The following is a 19573-nucleotide window of genomic DNA, read 5'->3' on the forward strand; positions in this document are numbered from 1 at the left end:
CACAGGCTCCCACCTCCACCAGGATGGGAAAGACATATTTCCTCATCTGTTCTCCTGAGATATTACTGGTTTACACTTGTTCAGAGCCTGGCTTCCCTTTAATGATCTTTTCATTTCCATTGTTTTAGTCATTGCATTGGGACTGAATACCTTCTTAGTATTTTCTCTTGAGAACACTGTCTTCTAGTTCTCTACTTTGATGGGAATGTAGAAAACTTTGAGATGATCTACAACAGAGATGTCAAGCATGCAGCCTGCCAGCCACTGCCCAGAACACCCACAAATGCAGCCTGGACCAGATTAAAATTTAATTGAGAAATATTTAGCAAAGTAAATGAGAACAAATAAAATGTAGATAACATTATGTTTTAAAGCCTAAGTCCAGAGGTAGCCGGCAGTGGATCTTCTGTACAGATCTGGACCATTTGAGTTTGAGTGTGACACCACTGATCTAGGGTAGAGCCTTAAAGATGATTAAAGAACTAAAAACTAGGAATGAAAGAAATGTCCAAAGCAGAAATTTAGCAGGGATCTGAGGTCTGTGAACTTCATTTTTAACTTTTTTAATATAACTGATATTTTGATATAATAGGTTTCCTTTGTAATCATTTCAAATATTCTGGGAAGAGGTCCATGGGTGTCACCTTCTAAAAGGATCTTCCAAAAGAGACACAAAAAAGGTAACAAACCCCTGGTCTAAAGGGATTAGGACTATTTTGCCTGTAAAATAGAGAAGTTTGGTCTTTAGACCTTTGGTCTGTTTTCTCTTCAAGACTCTCACCTTTAGAGGCTTCATCCGTTGTCGTGGCTTCTGCATGCACTTCTTTGCTCACACCTAGTTGCCAAACTGGTCAGATGAACTCAGTCATTCTTTGAGATTGAGATTGGATAAGGTCTGCCTCCAGTGGAGTGCTGAAGCTTTAGGGTGGGTTTGGGGCTTATGCCCGGGATACTACATTAAGGTGACCCACCATGAGAGTCCAAAAGAAAGAGTCTCAGTTTCCCTGCAGAAGCAAGAAGTAGATATATTTCTTGAGATTCTTTAAGGAAGAGAAACGTAAAAATTGTAGCTTTTGGGATAACTTCTCCTTATCTTTCTGCAATTAGGGGCCTGAGGCATATCCCCATTTTTTCCCTTCTGTTCCTACTCTCTTATAGCTGCACATTCAAGCTTATACTGTTTCTCTACTACTGGAACATTCTCTTAGATTCAATTCACAGAATTTGAGGGTTGGACGGGACTCAGCAGCCATCTAGTCCTCAACTCCTATGTGAAAAGAAGACTCTTTACGAAAATATATCCAGCAAGTCATTTTTCAGTCCCTGCTTGAAGATTGCCAAGGAGAAGGCCCACCACCTCTTGAGGCAACCCATTCCCCTTTTGGACCCCTTGAATTGTTAGCAAGTTTTCCCAGATATCAAGCCTTAAATACACTTCTCTAGCTTTATACCCGTTACTCCTGGTCCTGCTCTCTGAGGCCTAAAAGAAAAAGTCTCATCCCTTTTCCACATGAAAGCCCTCCAAATTCTTAAGACAGCTGTCATGCCCCAGATCCATTTTTTTCTTCAGCTTAAATATGCCCAGGTTTTTCAGCCTATCCTCATATATCATGGACTCAAGGCCTATCACTGTCTTGGTGGCCTTCCTCTAGACACTCTCCAGTTTGTCAGCATCTTGAACCATGGTACCTAGAACTGACCATACTCCCTGTTGCTGGAAGCAGTGCCCCTCTTCATGCAGCCCAGGATCACATTAGCATTTTTGATTGCCATTTCACATTGCTGACTCACACTGAGCTTGCAATCTATTAAAACTCTCAGATCTCTTCCAGAACAACTATCTATCCATGCTTCATCTTATGAAGATGATTTTTTTATACACAAGTGCAATACTTTCCATTTATTCCTATTGAATTTTACCTTATTATATTCATTCCAATGCTCAAGCCTGTTGAGATCCTTTTGGATACTTTGTTATCCAGTGTATTACTTATCCCTCCCAGCTTTGGGTCATCTGCACATTGATGGACATAGCATCCGTAGTAGTTATCTAAGTCATTATTTAAAATGTCAAAGGGAGCCAAGCACAAATCCCTTGGGCGCTCCATTGTTGACCACCTGCCATATTGTCATTGAACTGTTAACAACTACTCTCTGTTTCATGCAACCGGTTCTGAATCCATCTGATTATATGATCATCTAGTCTAGACCAGATCTCTCCCATTTTTCCCACCAGAATATTATAAGATACTTTATGAAAAGCTTCACTAAAATTTAGGTAAACTGTGTTCCTGGAATTTTCCTCACTTACTTGTTTAGTAATTCTGTCAAAAAAAAAATGGAAATGAGGCTAATTTGTCATGACCGATACTTGAAGCTGTGCCAGCATTTTGTAATCTCCATGTTCTTTTCTAGAAGATTGCCAGTCATCTCTTCAATGATCTCTCCTAGGATTTAATGAGGAACCCAGATCAAGCTCAACCTAAGTCAGTTTGCAGACTGTTCTCTTTCTTTTTTTTTTTTAATTAATAAATTGAGACATTATTTGCCCTCCTCCAATCTTGTGGTGCCTCATCCATTTTCCATGACCTTTCAGATATAACTGACAGTAGTGACATCTGATTACGATATCTGTCAATTCCTTCCAGAACCCAGTGATATAAGTTCATTTAAGCCATGTGACTTGAATTCACCAAGGGCACCTAGATGTTCCCCAACTAGCTCCTTATCTTGAGTATCAACCACTATTAGTCATTTCCCTCCTGTCATTTCCAATTGTAAAGAGAAAACTGAGAATTGAGGAGCTCTCTTCTCTTTATTGTTGATGACTGCCCAATCCAGCCCAAGCCAAGGTCCGGTCACATCTTGAGCTTTCACTCCCAATACCATAAACAACAAAAACTCTTTTTGTAGTCCTTACGCCCAAAGGGCATAGTTTGAAATCTGTTTAGCGCTCCCTACTCTTAATTTAGTCTTACAGAATGCCTTCCCCTTTAAAGTAGACTTAGGTCCTGTATGATACATACCATGCTTTGTCTGATCCTTTGGATCTGAAAGGCCAATGTGGAAATTGATTGGGACCGAGTGACAAATTAATGGCTCATCCAGTCTTGGAGAGGTAAAGGAGGCCTTTAAACGAAGCCGACTGATGTATTACTCACTGAATCCATACTCTCGTGGCCTAGCGCACCTCAGGCAGGACATCCCCACCTTCCCCCACCTATACCAAAAGGGGACAGTCTCCTTTTGTCCCGAGAAGCCACCATGATCATTAGCTCATCTCTCTTGACTTACTTCCTTGAATACACCTGCGTCATTACCTGGTTCAGCCTCTTCATCTTCTTACTGTAGTTTTGTCCTTTCCAGTCTAAAGATCATCCATCTAAAAAAAAGTCAAATAAAAATTAATTATGTCTACTATTGTCCGTTATCATTCCATCCAGCCTTTGTGAGGGTCCTTCCTTTGGTCCTCCTTGTTTCTGCAACAATTTTTTTTAAAAGACATTCAAATCCAGTTTCCAAGCAATTGGATTACTGTGGCCAGGAACATATACCCCAAGCCCTTAGTTACGTCATGTGCATGACTCAGTACTAAGGGGCTCTGCAGTCCTGCATACTTTCCCAAGTGGCCAAATGGTCCAACAGTCTGTCCTGTTCAGGAAACAATAGATACTTCCCTTCTTGCGATATGAGCCATTATGGGTCTCAACTGGGAATTGAAACCCAAGATAGATGAGAAGAAAGTAAGTCATTCTGGATGAGAAGTAATATTAGAGGATACAAGACAGACAACAGATCCCCCTCCAGAAATTCATCCTGAGACTCAGATAGCCTAGGACTCTGCCTCAAGATGTTATTTTAATACCCAGGCAAAAGAAAATGTGGTATTGACCCTTCCAAAGCTGTGAAATTTCTACTTCCTATGTTAAGCTTGTGGAACTTACAGGCAGTATGTATCACTCTCCAGCTACCTTCTAGTTTTTCTTCTAGCTGGTAAAAAAGTTCAAACCTATTTATCTTTTTTTTTTAAAGGTGACAGCCAAAGGATATGAACAGGCAGTTTTCAGACAAAGAAATCAAAGTTATCTATAGTCACATGAAAAAATGCTCTAAATCACTATTGATCAGAGAAGTGCACATTAAAACAACTTTGAGGTACCACCTCACACCTGTCAGAGTAGCTAATAAGACAAAAAAAAATGTTGGATGTTGGAGGGGATGTGGGAAAACTGAGACACTAATGCACTGTTGGTGGAGTTGTGAACTGATCCAACCATTCTGAATTTGGGGAATTTGGAACTGTGTCCAAAGGGCTATAAAACTATGCATACTCTTTGATCCAGCAATACCACTGCTTAGGTCTATATCCCAAAGACATCCAAAAAAAAAGAAAGGGAAAAGGACCTATTTGTACAAAATATTTCTAGCACCTCTTTTTGTTGGAAATTGGGGGAATGCCCATCAATTGGGGAATAGATAAACAAGCTGTGGTATATGATTATAATGGAATATTATTATTTTATAAGAAATGACAAGCAGGATGATTTCAGAAAAACCTGGAAAGACTTACATGAACTGATGCGTAGTGAAGTAAACATAACCAGCAGAATGTTGTGTACAGTAACAGCAGTATTGTTCAGTGAGGATCTCTGAATGACTTAGCTCAAGGGTTGGGGAAACTGCAGCCTTGAGACCACATGTGGCCTTCTAGGTCCTTGGGTGTGGCCTTTTGACTGAGTCCAAGTTTTCCAGAACAAGTCCTTCTATGAAGGGGATTTGTTCTGTAAAGTTTGGATTCAGTCAAAGAGCCACACTTGAGGACAAGGAGCATCACATGTGGCCTGGAGGCCAAGGGTTCCCCACCCCGACTTAGCTGTTCTCAATGATACAATGATCCAAGACAATCCCAAAGGACTAGTGGTGAAGCATACTATCTGCCTCCAGAGAAAGAACTGAGATTGATGTTTCCTCTGTATTAAGTCTAAATCTGCCTTTTCTCAACTTTCACTAATTGCTTCAGGTTCTTCCTTTGGGAGCCAAGTCAAATGAATCTAATTAATTTTCTTTTCCTTTCTTAATAATAATAGTTTTATTTCATTAAATATTTCCCAGGTACATTTAAAAAAATTTTAACATTAATTTTTTTTAAATTTGAGTTCCAATTTCACTCCCTCCCACCTTTCCCCTGTTACTTGAGAAGGCAAACAATAGGATACAGCTTATGCAAGAGAAGTCATGCAAAACATATAATCTAATTCATATGCCTCTCAACATTCCTTCAAATGCTTGAAACTATCACGTCTTCCCTTAAGTACCCACTTCTCCAGGTAAACAATCCCAGTCCCTTGGACCAGCCCTCATATATGACATGCTCTCAGGCCCTCCACCACCCTAGTTATCTTCTGGACACTCTCATTTATCAGTATCCTTCCTAAAACACAGTGCCCAGACCTGGGCACAGTCCTCAAGGTGCGGTCTGTCTGTCCAGGACAGAAGAGAGCAAAATGATCCTATTTTCAGTCCGGGTCTCTCTCTTATTTTGCCTAAGATTGAATTAGCATTTTTAGCTGCCACATTATACCAGGTCTAATTGCTGTCCAACAAGGATACTGTAAGGCTCAAATGAAATAGTCCTGATTCATATTTATATAGTATTTGCCAAGATCTTTGGCCACAACTCACAATAAATTTCAATATCTATGAAAGTGACTTTTCTCAGTCTTTTCTCCTCGAGCTCTCTGCAGCTTTGACACTGGTTTGACCTCTCCTCCTTGATACTCTCTTCTCTCCAGGTTTTTGGGACACCACTCTCTATCTCACTAGTCCTGTCAGTTTCCTTTGCTGGACCCTCCTCCAGATCATCCCTCAAACCATAGGTGTCCTTCAGGGTTCTGTCTCAGGCCCACTTCTCTTCTCTCTATACTACTTTATGTGGCTGTCTCATCAGCTCCCATGGATTGCATGACCGTCTTTATACTTAAGATTCTCAAATTTGCCTATCGTGCCCCAGCCTCTTTGGTGGCTTCTAATTTTGTATCTCCAACTGCCTTTCAGAGATCTCAAATTTGATGGCCAGTAGACATCTTAAACTCAACATGTCAAAACTGAACTCATTTTAGTTCCCTTTAAACAACACCTCACTACAGACTTCCCTATTATTTTAAAAAGCAGCACAACCCTCCTAGTCTCTCAGGCTTGCAACCTAGGTGTCCTCATTGTCTCTCATTCCCCATATCTTAGCTATTGCAAAGGCCTGTAGATTCCACCTTTGCAACGTCTCTCTAATATGCCCTCTTCTCTTCTCTGATACTACCACCAGTTGGGTGCAGGCCCTGTCACTTGGTTCACACCTGGACCATTGCAAGGAAGGCATCGTCATCATCATCATCAAGAAAGTTGGTTTGCTCACTTCCCTGGTGTGAAAGATATAGCCTTGAGCCTTAGACTCTGGCTGACTTTGGTTAGCTTCTCAGGGACATTAGCTCTTCTTCTGAACTGATCAAAGGAGCTTTTCCTTTGATTCTTTAATTTTTTCTGCTTTCTAAACCTCCTCTGATCATTGAATAGCAACTGGAGGCGTTGAGCCTCAAGGCCTCCTTGTTCCCTTAGCCTGCTTGCATCCTAGGGCTCAAGAATCTGCTGCACCCAGTCCCTAAAGACCTTGACCACCTTGGGCTGCTGTGGTCTCCTTACCTGGGTGCCTGAATCTGGCATCTGGCACCTCTCTTAAATCCTGTCTCTCACCTCCAAATTCTGTAGACATTGAGTGCATTACTAAGGCTTATTTATAAGGGAAGACAAAGAGAACATTTAATTAATTTAAAAATACTGCACTTGGGGTAAGGTAATTAGACGTGTTACAAAAGGAAGGACCCTTCCCCCCAGAACTTTCCTCTCCTAGGTTCCATCTTCTCCATATGTATCTTAAATATACCTATTTATATAAATGCTCTCTTCTTTGGAGTATACATACCCTGAGGGCAGGGACAGTTTTCACTTTTCACTGTGTCCAGAACTTAGTACAACAATACCTGGTGCATAGTAAATGCTTAATAAATGCCTGTTAATTGATTCTGGCAGTACACAAAAATGAGTCTTTCTCACGTGTGGAAACAAAGAGTGGGGGCAACAACTCCTCTAATTCAAAGTCTTCTCCCCAATTCAAGGAAATGCTGGCTCCCTATGTGATCACATAGGGACAAGTGATGTAGCATGTCTGATGCTTACCTGTATCTACTGAAACCACAATGGCTGGTAACATTAGAAGGGAAGTAAGTACTTAGTGTTTCGTGAACCATTCACAGGGTAGATTGTTGGGACGTTAAGCTACTTGGGACAGTATAGATATAGAAGAACACACAGATTCCTGGTGCCGAATCACGTGTTGTTATTGTTCATCCTTCATTTTTGAAGAAGACCAATAACATCGTGTGTGATGTCTTGACTTGCAGGTGAGTTGGATTTAAGTGAGGCTGAGTTGCCCAAAGTCATCAGCCTCACTTTCTCTTTCTGAGTCATTGCAATCTAGTGGCAGGATCAAACTTAAGGGGACTGGCGATGGTCCAGGATGCAGGAGATGACCTTGGTGTCTTCAATGCCTGGCCAAGCTCGAAGTGCTCCTCAGCATTTGCTTTAGCTGCCTTCGTGGACGTTGGAACAACTTGTTCTCATCTACCCCTTCTCCCTGGGGGAAGTCTTTACCTCTTAGAGTGTATGGAGTGTTCAGGAGGACTAGCACCTCTGGTGTGAGGGCTTGCTGAGATCTTTTCAGGGCTGTTCTCCCACCTTTGGTGTCCACCTTCCACCCAACTCTTAACTGTGGCTCCAAGAGTCTGTAGCACGTGCAGCAGCCACACCCCCATAAAACCATCTTGGCAGATGGGCTAAACCAGGGTAAGGGTAACCAACCAGACTCAAACAAGTCAGTGAGCTAGAGGAGTTAGGAGACTTACAACTAAAGAATTAACATAGTTCTGCCCTATTACTATTTCTAGCATCACAGGAATCTATTTATTTGGAGGAAATTGTTTTGGAGGTTAATATATATGTGGATATACACGTCTGTATGTGTGTGTCTATGTGTCTATATGTGTGTGTGGATATATACATATACACACATACATACTTTGTGGATAGTGTTCTCTCTCTATATATATTGGTTTATATGCCTATCTGTACATAACATATCTACATATATGTCTAGATAGATGTACTGCTCTCTATGTCTATATAGATAGAGAGAGAGAAGGATCAAAGGAGGCATAGGAATGCAGCTGGGGTTGGGATAATCAGATGATGGAAAATACAGAACTCATTTTTACTTTGCTTCTCTTTTGTCTGAAAAGTTGAATGATCTTTAGACTGAAGAAGATAGGAAAAAAAGGCTAATATGAAGTTAAAACCCAAGATATGTGAGGATAGAGTAAGGGAACATTTAGCTACCCTTGATGAGTTCAAGTCCCTCATGATCCTCATTGACACATACTACTTTAAAGTCTGCAACATACTTGATATATTTGATCTCATGTGTGCCTCCCCCAAATCCCATGAGTACCAAAAGAGCTGGCAGATGTGATTGTTGAATCATTGGCAGAGATCTTTAAAAGAACATGGAAAAGGCAGCAGGACTAGAGATGGGTAAATATTATCCTAGTTTTTGAAGCTAAGAGTAGAATTGGCAAAATGTAGATTATGAGCTTGGCTTCAATTCCTGGAAAAATCCTAGAATATATTATTAAAATGATAGTACAGTTAGATAGATTTGGAGGTGGTTGAATGAATGGACACAAACAGGGCTCATTAATGGGCTGGTGTCAACATGGTAAGAGGTCTCTATTGGAGTACTCAGGAATCTGTCCTTGGCCTTGTGCTGTTAACATTTTTATCCATGATTTGGTTAAAAGCAAAGAGAACATTGCTTGTCAAATTTGCAGATGACAAAAAGCTTAGGGTAGAAGAAGGGATAATTAATTTACTTTGTGACAATGTCAGGCTCTAAAAGCGCCTCAACAGGTTAGAATGGTGGGTAAACTTTTATAAAATTTGTTAAAGGTAAATATAAAACTTACACTTGGGTTAACAAGGTTTACAAGTCCAAGATGGAGGAGATATGATCAAATAGTAATGTGTCTGAAAAAGATCTGGGATTTTTAGTGCATTGCAAAATCAACATGAATCAACAGTGTGAAACAGTAGACAGAAGAGTGGCCAGTTAGGGACCTAAGGAAGAGCAATCAAAGAATTGGGAGGAAAACCTAAAGAAAGCAGCAGTGTCAGAGAGAGAGAGAGAGAGAGAGAGAGAGAGAGAGAGAGAGAGAGAGAGAGAGAGAGAGAGAGAGAGAGAGAGAGAGAGAGAGAATAAATTCAGGAAAAGAGTGTGATGTGATGATTTCTCACTGGCTATTCTGTTTTATTCTGCTTTCTAGCTGGTTTCTTTACCATGCACCAGGAAGCTCATTATTGGGCTAACCTCATCATTCTGTAAGACATCACCCGCTTTGGTACTCTACCTCAACATTGCTTTCTGCTTCCTTAATTGGAGGATGGGACTATGAAAATCAGACCTCAATTTAAGAATTTTTTTTTGACTAGGTAAAAGAGGCCATTTTCTGCCTCATTTCTGCCTTAATCACTGAATGGGTGTTGCCTCAGTCAAACAGAGACCTAGCTTAAGAAGGCTAAGGCCTCTTACTGCATTGGGTGCCATCTCTAGTCATCCTTATCTGTCTTGACACTAGACCCAGATGGCTCTGAGGAAAAAGTGAAGCTGGTGACTTTGCATAGCCCTCCCTCATTTAAATCCGATTTACTTACAAGTCAAGGCATCATTTCCCCAATGTCAGGGTCCTCTTCAAGAACGAAGAACAAACAACAACAGCAACAACTCTTTGCTTTCTTAATTGAAGGGTAGGGCTATAAAAAACAAGCCTCAATCTAAGGAAAGAGCTCAACTCAAACATCTAATTTGTCATCTGGCTGTACAACCTTGGGAATTTTCTGACTGACTTCTCCACCATGACCCCTTATTAGGTACATTCTTCTCCTCCTCCACCCCCATTTTTAAATTTCCTTTTATGTTTGTCTTCCTGCATTATACTGTAAGCTCTTTGAGGATAGGGACTGAGTTTCTTTTCCTTTTCTTTTTTTCATATTTGCATCCCCAGAACTTAGCACAGTGTCTGGAACATAGTAGATGTTTAATAAATGTTTATTGACTATTATTGACTGATCAACAGTATCAGATGCTTCAGAGAAGTCAAGAAAGGTGATGATTAAGAAAAGACCATTTGATTTGGCAGGAAAAAAAGATAGTTCTTAACTTTGAAGAGAGCAGTTTCAGTTGAATGCACAGTCCAGGATAAAGAGGAAGTTGAGTACCTGGAACACTAGAAGAATGATAGTGCCCTTGAGAGGAATAGCAAAGGGTCTGGAAGAATGGTAGGTTAAGGTGGCAGGGGTGGGGAGGGAAACAATGTAATTTCAACCCAGCCATACCTGCATGTCTTGTACTCACCAAAAAAAAAAAAGTGTGTGTGTGTGTGTGTGTGTGTGTGTGCGCATGTGTGCTCACACATACACATGTGTGAGAATGGGGCATCTCCCACTTTCCTACCTTGTAACTGGTTGTTCACGAATCCTTGGGGTTAAGTCGTGGTTCCCTTAGTGTCATTCTATGGTCCTTCACTAGTCCCACTTTGGAAACCATGGTTGTATACAAGTGATACTTCTATTTTCCTTTTCCTTTCATTTATATTTATTCATAGATGCTTAGGGTCTTTTAGCTGACTTGGAGGTCATATTCCTCTCTTTAATTAACATCTTTCCTGTTGATTTATCTGCTTACACTTAATATTTAACTGAGTTTTCTACCTCTTGAGATCTTTGTTAATTGTAGTCTTTTCCTCACTACTTTCCCCTATTGCTCACTTTTTGACTCCTTCCCCTTTGATTCCAGTTTCCCCGGGGTCTGGACCTCAAAAATGTTTCAGCCCCCTTTCACACTACCATTTCACTGGCCTCAATCTCTGTCCTAAGTGACTTTTGAGGGGGACAGAACTGGTACTAATTGAATGCTGGGCCTTTCCCCTCAATCTGAATGGAGTACTACATAGCCATGCACTTATTTCTGACCTAAGAGCCTCTGCTTTTCAGTTTCTTTAACTTTGTTGTGGCATAAATCACTGCCACAGTGCTGTACCAGCCAGAGCAAGCTTCTGTCTCTTGGTCTTCCTTGGCGCTGGAAGGAGAGAATGATAGAGCTATGTTCTGTTACAAGACCTGGGGTCAGCTCATCCAGCCCTAGGAGCAGTGCTGAATAGTGGTAATTGAGCACATTAGAGGTCAGTGATCAACCTTCTTTGAATTCAGTTCATTGGGTTGTTGTGTTTTGGGTTCTTGATGTCCTGGACTTAGGAGGCAACTGAAATTGTGAATTTCTCGTGCAAAATTCCTATTTTGGAGAGGTTTGAGAAATCATAAGGATGGGAAGAGTTGTCTAGTCTTCCACCTTGGAAGTTCAGCTAATGCTGCTTCCATTTTTCTTGATGGCTTAGTCATCATTATAAACTTAATAATTGTCCTCCATTAAAAAATAAAAACAAATAGTGATGCCATTCCCAAAAGGATGAATTCAAAGGATATGAACAAGAAGTTCTCAAAAAAATTGTAACTTCTTAACATCCGTATGAAATATGGGTTCAAGCCACTAATAAGAGGAATGTGAATCAAAACAACCCTGAGTTTTGACCTCACTTCTAGCAAGTTTGCAAAAGCAGAGTAGAATTGTCCAAATTAGAGCAACTGTGGAAAACAGGCACACTTATGAACTGTTGCTGGAGCTGTAAACTGATCACCATTCTAGAAGCAGTCTGGAATGATGCTGAGAAAATGACTAAAATGTCTGTACTCTTTGATCCAGAGATGTCACTGCTAAGCATATAGCTCAAGGATTTCAAAGGTAATGTGAGGTAAAGAGAAAGGAACCTTGTATCTTCTCCCTTCTCCTGGAATAATTGACCCCATCTTTAATCTAACTTCCATTTCAATGTAAAATGACAGTCACTTCCACCTTGCTGTGTTTTTTATTTTGCTCTTCTTCAATTTACCTGCTATGTCAACCTTAGAGCAAAACAGAGTCATTTTTTCTCTTTCCTGGAGGCCAACAACAGATTAGTCTCTGTCCCTTCTCTAAGATCAGCTACAAACTCAGACTAACTGGTCTCCACTTTTTCTGCATACTTCACTCTAGATATTGGTAGGGAATTGTGTTCAGAGGTCATTTGGTTGCCGCAGGAACGCTATCAATCAATCAATTAATGTGTCTTTGCCATGGCTTGTAATAAATCATAAAGCTTCTCTACTTGCCCTTTATCCAAATTATATGTGAATTGTGGTCCTTCTACTGTGACAGTAGAAAGGATCCATATATACCACAGAATTTGCAGCAGACCTTTTTGTAGTGGCAAAGAATCATGAACAAACTAGATACTCATTGGTAGAGAAATGCTCAGCAAATTATGGTAAACAAAAAGTGAAATTACAAAAATGGTAGCATAGAACTTAAGGGTTTGCATACTGCTTGATATGTTATCTTACTGGGTACTCACAACTCTGTGAGGTAAGTACTATTGTTTCCATTCTACTGATGGGGAAATTGAGTTAAGTGACCTGAAGCTGATGTAAAAAAAGAAAATATGATAATAATTATTATCATTATTAGGTTCATACTACGTTAAGCATCATAAAAAAGAGAAGGCAAAAGAATGACTGCCACAAATCCAGATGGTATGGCTTGGAAGAACAGACACATCCCCTGTGACGATCATAGGATTTTTGGTACCTAGAAAGTCATCTAGTTTAGAGGTGTCAAACTCGGGCTCTGGGCCAGCCTATAAAATTCCTAAGTAAGCCTGAGTTTGAGTAAAAATGTAATTGGGAAATGTTAAACAAAATAAATAAAAATACAATACAACATAGATAATGTTAATTTGTGGTTTTCTAAGTCAATATATTGCCCTTTTTTTAAAATCTGAATCTGACACTACTGATCTAGTTGGCCAGTTCCAACTAGGAGGATGTGTTATCAACAGAAGACCGAGGTCCCTTCACAACCAGATCCCTGCAAAGAAAAATAGATGAAAAGGGAAATCTATTGTTTCTTTCAGGTCTGTCTCCCAATTGCATTTACTAGCCTACTGCCTGAATTTCATAAGCCCCATTCTAATTTAGGCATTTGGTCTAATATTTCCCTTTGTGGTTTAGCAATACTCTTTCAGTAAATCCTAAATGTACTTAGTCAGATGACCAGGATAAAGGGCAAAAAAAAAAAGTCATCTAATCCAACACCCTCATTTTACTAATAAGGAAACTGAGACCCAGAGAAGCTAAATGAATTGTGCAAGGTCAAACAGGTGGCGAATTTTTAGTGTCAGAGTCAGAGGTAAGTGTCTGAGAAGTCTAAAGACTATGCTAGGTCCTAGGTTTGAAAGGTTTATGGTAGCAGAGCTCTCTAGAATCTTTTGTCCTTGTGGTGAAGATAGGTCTCTGACAGTAGCCTCCAGTAATTGACTTTTGTTGACTTTTAAGGCAAAAAGCTGTGTGTGTGTGTGTGAGTGTGTGTGTGTGTGTGTGTGTGTGTGTGTGTGTGTGTGTGAGAGAGAGAGAGAGAGAGAGAGAGAGAGAGAGAGAGAGAGAGGGAGAGAGAGAGAGAGAGAAGAGGGAAAGGGGACCAATTTATTGCAAGGGATCTGAAAATCTATATACATATGAAGCATTATCATGTGGGTATCTCTAATTTTTTTTTAATGTGAAAAATAGATCTTCATATTTGAAACCACTGAGAAACTTTAGCCTGCCTGATCAGCCTAAGTTTGCATGACCAGCCCAATAAAGTGCCTGCTGATCACTGCCCAGGCTCACAAAAGAGCTGGCACTATCTGACCTGTGACTAGACTTAGGATGTTGAAAGAGAGATGGAAGTGGTTGGTGATTTCCTGCTGAGGGGTAGAGGAGCAGCCTGATATGGCTGATTGGGAAGCGTGCACATATCTGATACATAACTCAGAGCCTGCTAAGACTTATCAAATGCTCCAACAGCTACTCACTTTTGCCAATTCATGTGTGAATGACACCCCGTGTCAAAGAACAGGGTATGGTTTTCTGGACTGTGGCTTAAGATACCTAATAGGGATAAAGCCTAATAGAGACAAGTATTTACTGGGCCAGAGACCAGTTGCACTCTCAAGAGGGTTTTAAACTGAAAATTTGGGTTGGAGGAAGGAGGTGTGAGGAGCTGCCCAGCTGAAACTGTAAAACTGGATACTACTATTACGAACACGGGACATCACAGAAAATGTGATAGTGACAGAGGTGTTTACTACTTAATGTCAGGAACTCTTCTAATGGTCTCAGATGCCTGTGCACCAATGAACAGGGGATGATTAAAAAAAAAATGTTGCAAACCATTGAAATTCTCTGTGACTTGTTTGGCTGTAGGCCCCAGGATGCTAAGGCTTGACTCACCCCACCCCTAGCTCCCAGCTGCTTTCATGCTGAAGCATAGTTAGAGTTAAGTTTCCTGGCTCCATGCCCCTCATTCCTCATTCCTTATTAGGCAAATCAGAGAATACACTCATTTCAGTGGTCCAGACTAGCCCACGACCTCCGCTCGCTGATGATAGGCCAGTGTCCTCAGTGCCTTGAAATTCCATTTGGGCCCGACATGTCTCTGGGCCTTTATCTTTCTGCTCGTCTGAGCCACCAATTGTGTGCTGCTTGTGGAATTAGGGGCAAGAAAGGCCAAATACCTCTGCTATTCCCTGTTGGCATCTGTTTTCCTCCTATAACTCTTATCGTTGTGTGGCAGTTTTGCTTTTCAGGAACAACTTTTCAGGAACCTTTCTTGCTGAAAAAGTGAATTGAGAATTTTAACACAAGAAAGTAAATATGCCTCCTAATAGCATAGAATCACTGGTAGAGATCTTTGAGAAATCACTGAGAATGGGAGTGGCATTAGAAGCCTGGAGGCAGGCAGGTTTTCTGCTGTTCTGATGTATAATTGTTGTTCAGGCACGTTCATTCGTTTTCAGTTGAGTTCAATTCTTCATGACCCAATTTGGAGTTTTCTTGGCAAAGATATTGAAATAGTTTGCCATTTTCTTCTCCAGCTCATTTTACAAATGAGGAAAACCAAGGCAAACAAGGTAAAGTGACTTGGTCCGGGTCACACAGCTAATAAGAGTCTGAGGCCAGATTTGAACTCACAAAGGTAAGTCTTCCTGATTCCAAAACTGGCACTCTATTCACTGTGCCACTTAGCTGCCCCTGACTAATAAGCTTGACATTAATCCTAACAAAATTGTAAAAATAGATCTTAAAATGATCTACTTACAAAGGGAAGGCGTGATCACACAAAGCCGCTATGGTCTCATTGAGGACAAGTTATGCCAGACAAATATTGCTTGTAATTCTATGGCGGTGGGGGTGGGGGTGGGGGTGGGGAAAGGAACATACCTCTAATGAAATAGAGGACTTCCAAGAATTTTTTGAATGAATAAAAAGACCAGAAATGAGTAGGAACTTTGAAATACAAACACAAGTATCAAGGGAAACCTGAAATATAAAATTATTTGAGAAATTGGAAGTAGCTATATGTTGATTCAGTATTCAAATGGGGGAGAGGAAATAAGTGTCCATTCTGAACATTCTTGTAAAAGGATGTTAAGGGACTTAAATAAGAAAAACAGCAGTCTTGGGAAGGATTGTTGCTGGTATGTGAATCTGAAAAAGGGAAAGAGAAATGAGGGTAAAAAGTGTTTATTAAAATAGAGAGGAGGAAAGGGATCAAACTTGCTATTTTTCATAATAAGGGTACGTGAGAAGAAGACACAAATCTGAAGAAAGGTTAGGGGCACTGGTCATTGGATGCACATCACTCATCTGAAATGGAGAAAGACTGAATACATGCATACACAGAAAAAGTTTGGTGCAGAAATATGACAAACTTCAAATAATTATCCATAATGGGGAAACTATGAATAATGACAGAGAAACACTCAAGTTTAGCAATAACGATGCCCCCTCCCCAATAGGAGAGTGATTAAAGCATTTTTTCAAATGCACAGAAAAGAAGAAAGTTCAGAATAAAGCACAGACAAGCTGGATGGGTTTTTTTTTGAAAGGTATAGAATTTATGCATATAGATGTAGATGTAGATATAGATATAGATATAGATATAGATATAGATATAGATATAGATATAGATATAGATATAGATATAGATATAGATATAGACAGTTAAAGCATGAAGTGTGAAATGGAGAGTCATAGTTTCATATAGAATTCTGTTTTGTGTTCTGCTATGTTTGTGGAAATAATTTTCATTTTGTTTGTAGGTTCAAAATTTTAAAAAGCCCAAATAATAAAAACATAAATGGATATGGTTTTATTATTAGAAAAAGCAGTGCAGAAGATGCATTACCACCCTTCTCTAAAGACCATTGGGCCTTTCCATTGGCTTTGCTGGTTAATCCTCTTTTTCTGTTTTCTCCCTCTGTGTGTTCCCTAAAAGCAAGCATTGTCTTACTTTCTTATTTGTATCTATGACACTTTCCATATAGTAAACACTTGGTAAATACTTTTTCATTCTTTCATTCCATCTAGTTAACTCAGTTCCTCTCAGAACACTATTTTACTTGATTCTCATTGGAAATGTTAGTTAATTGTTCATATCTCCTTAGAATTCACTTGAGTTCACCTCATGATAGAAAGCTAAAATGTCATTTCCCCTCCAGAATTCTCCATAAAATATCTTCTCTACAATGAACTCAATTCAGTTCTCATCAGGAATGAAAACCAGTTAATTATAAATGGCCCACGACTCCTAATTCTCACTAGATACTATGACTAGAATGCAAGTGATGTCATTGTGGGCAAAGAGATTCTAGGCTGGAGGAAGAAAGGGGAAACTGTGGATAATGATCATAGGAGCATCTGGTACAGGAAGAAGAAAGCAGGAGCACTGAGAACAATCTAAGGAGAACTGAGGAAGAAACAGGGCATCCTCCTTTGATTTCAGTGGTGGAAAGCAGTACAGTGTGAGAAGGGATTCCTCAGAGAATCTTCTACCCCCTCATTTCTCCTTCTGTCCAGCTAGCCTCGAGACTTTCCCATGTCCTCTGCACTAGAGAGTGTCAGCTTTTCTGGGAATTATTGCCCCAGTTTTCCCCGCAATTATTTTCAGAGTGAGAATAATCTCTGGAGTATACATGTGGAAAGTGTCTTCTGTATTCCTTTGCTAATTGTTTTAATCCTAATTAAATGTTCTACTTTTACAATACATGTACCTTGACTTGCCTGTTAGCAAGGTGCAAAACCAGGTCAGATGATCTTAAAGGTTTTCTGTTGAGCTGGTCTTCCCAACTGCTAATACTTTGCTTTCAGAATAGATGGATGCTCAATATGAATCAATGGTGTGAACTTACATTGTTACATGTTGCCTACTACATCAGAATATATAATCCTTGAAAGTGGGTGCTATGTGTTTGAGGTTTATTTGTTTCTTTCTTTCTTTCTGTCTTCAGTGCTTTGAATCCCACTCACTTTATCACTGGCATGTATTAAGTACTTAATAAACTATTGACTGACTATACTTTCTTCTCATTCTGCTGTAATTGGGTGGGTCCTGACAACTCCATTCTCTATCTGAGTCATAGTAGGGGCCGACCAAATTTAGATGGCTTAGGCACCCCAGCTGCACTTGCTCAGTACAGACTGTTGTTTCTAGTTACGGATCTGATTTCTGTACCTAGACACCTATCTTCTCTGCATTCTGACATGTTCTCAGCCCACTCCAGTGGTTTCACCAACCCAACTGTTGGGTGAGCATGACTTGAGCCAGATGAAAGCTTGAACGTTCTGAAAGTTTGACCACACCCTGTTTTCAGAATGCCCTTCTCTAAGTCAAGAGTTCTTAACCTAGGGTTTATAAACTTTTAAAATAAATATATTTTAACTACTGTATTTTAATATATCTGGTTTCTTTTGTAATTCTATGTATTTCACATAATGACTTTACAAGACATTATTCTGAAGAAGTATCCATAAGCATCACCAGCATACCAAAGCAGTCTATGAATCCAAGTTTAGAACCCATGCTTTAGGTTAAACTTCGAGAGATTTTGAGATCAGAAGATAAAGAACAAATTCAGAGCTCTAACTTCAATTTATTTCTTTTGTCCTTTCAAAATGCTTGGAGTGCCAGCCATGTGACAGGCTGTGAAAAACTTCAGAGGACTAGCATGGCTAAATTCAGATGCCAGCCACCAAGGGATGAATTGTTCAACCACGTTCTGATTAAATGTAGGGAGTAGCCACAAAATGAAATCATGGGAAGTGACCGTTATTTTCCCTTTCCACCAGATTGCTTCGTTTTGCACCTGTTTTCATCTGGACTTGGGATTCCACTTGTATAAGGAACCCTGGGTGAGGAAATTCCCTATCCCAGGTTAGATCAGCAGCTTAGGATCTTTTTGTGTTGTTGTTTTGTTTCAGGCATGCCTGACTCTTTGTGACCCTATTTTGGAGTTTTCCTGGCAAAGATACCAGAATGGCTTGCCATTTTCTTTTCCAGCTTATTTTACAGATGAGGAAACTGAGGCAAACAAGATTAAGTGACTTGCCCAGGGTCACACAGCTCATAAATGTCTGAGGCCAGATTTGAACTCATGAAGATCAGTCTTCCTGACTCTAGGCCTGGCACTGTATCTCCGCTGTGTTACCTAGCTGCCCAACTTAGGGTAATATATAGGGGCAAAACAAGGTGTCCAGAGTGACCCACTCAGCATCTGTCAGGGGAAGGACCTGAACTCAGGCCTCCCTAATTTTGAGGCTGATTTTTTTTAAATCCCCTACTCCATGGCTACCTCTTTGAATGTATTTACCATTTATTACTGTGAATTATAGTTATCTGCCTATGTGTTATCCCCTCCCAGGCTGTAAATTCCATGAGGGCCAGACATGTGTGGGTTGTCTTAGCTTAGTGGAATATTCTGCGCACAATAGATGTTTAATACACATTTACCGAATTGAACTGAGCAATTCATTTTCTTCTTTTTTCATTTTTTTATTAATTTATTTTGATTTATCAACAATCACTTCCATATACTTTTGAGTTGAAAATTTTTCTCTCCCTTCCTCCCCCCCACCCTCCCCAAGACGGCACACAATCTGATATAGGTTTTACATTTAAATACCCATTAAACATATTTTCACATTAGTGAAGTTGTAAATAAAAATTAAAACCAATAGGAGGAACCATCAAAAAGATGAAACAAAACTCAACAGGAGGTAAAAATAAGTGAGAGCGATTCGACTTCCATAGTTCTTTCTTTGGATGTGGACAGCATTTTCCATCCCGAGGCCTCTGGAGATGTCGTAGATCCTCGTAATGCTGAGAAGGGTTCAGTTTAACATTCTTAGTCATTGCATAACATGGCTGTTATTGTGTACAAAGTCCTCTTGGTTCTGCTCACTTCACTCCACATCAGACCATACAAGTCTTCCCAGGTTTTTCTGA

The 19573-nt window shown here is 40.0% G+C and overlaps 1 long non-coding RNA gene across 1 annotated transcript in view; it reads right to left on the reverse strand.

Annotated features, from left to right (window-relative positions):
* LOC110207928 (uncharacterized) overlaps window positions 1–19573 on the reverse strand; it is an 80009-nt gene that overhangs the window by 6062 nt on the left and 54374 nt on the right. The window contains exons 2-3 of the long non-coding RNA XR_002324355.2: window positions 3321–3382; window positions 782–1004 (exon numbers count right to left, since the gene is read on the reverse strand). This is a non-coding gene — a long non-coding RNA (uncharacterized LOC110207928). The remainder of the gene's footprint in view (window positions 1–781; window positions 1005–3320; window positions 3383–19573) is intronic.

Source organism: Phascolarctos cinereus, unplaced genomic scaffold (genome assembly GCF_003287225.1).
Source record: "Phascolarctos cinereus isolate Bilbo 61053 unplaced genomic scaffold, phaCin_HiC Scaffold_4;HRSCAF=312, whole genome shotgun sequence".
Classification (NCBI taxonomy): Eukaryota; Metazoa; Chordata; class Mammalia; order Diprotodontia; family Phascolarctidae; genus Phascolarctos; species Phascolarctos cinereus.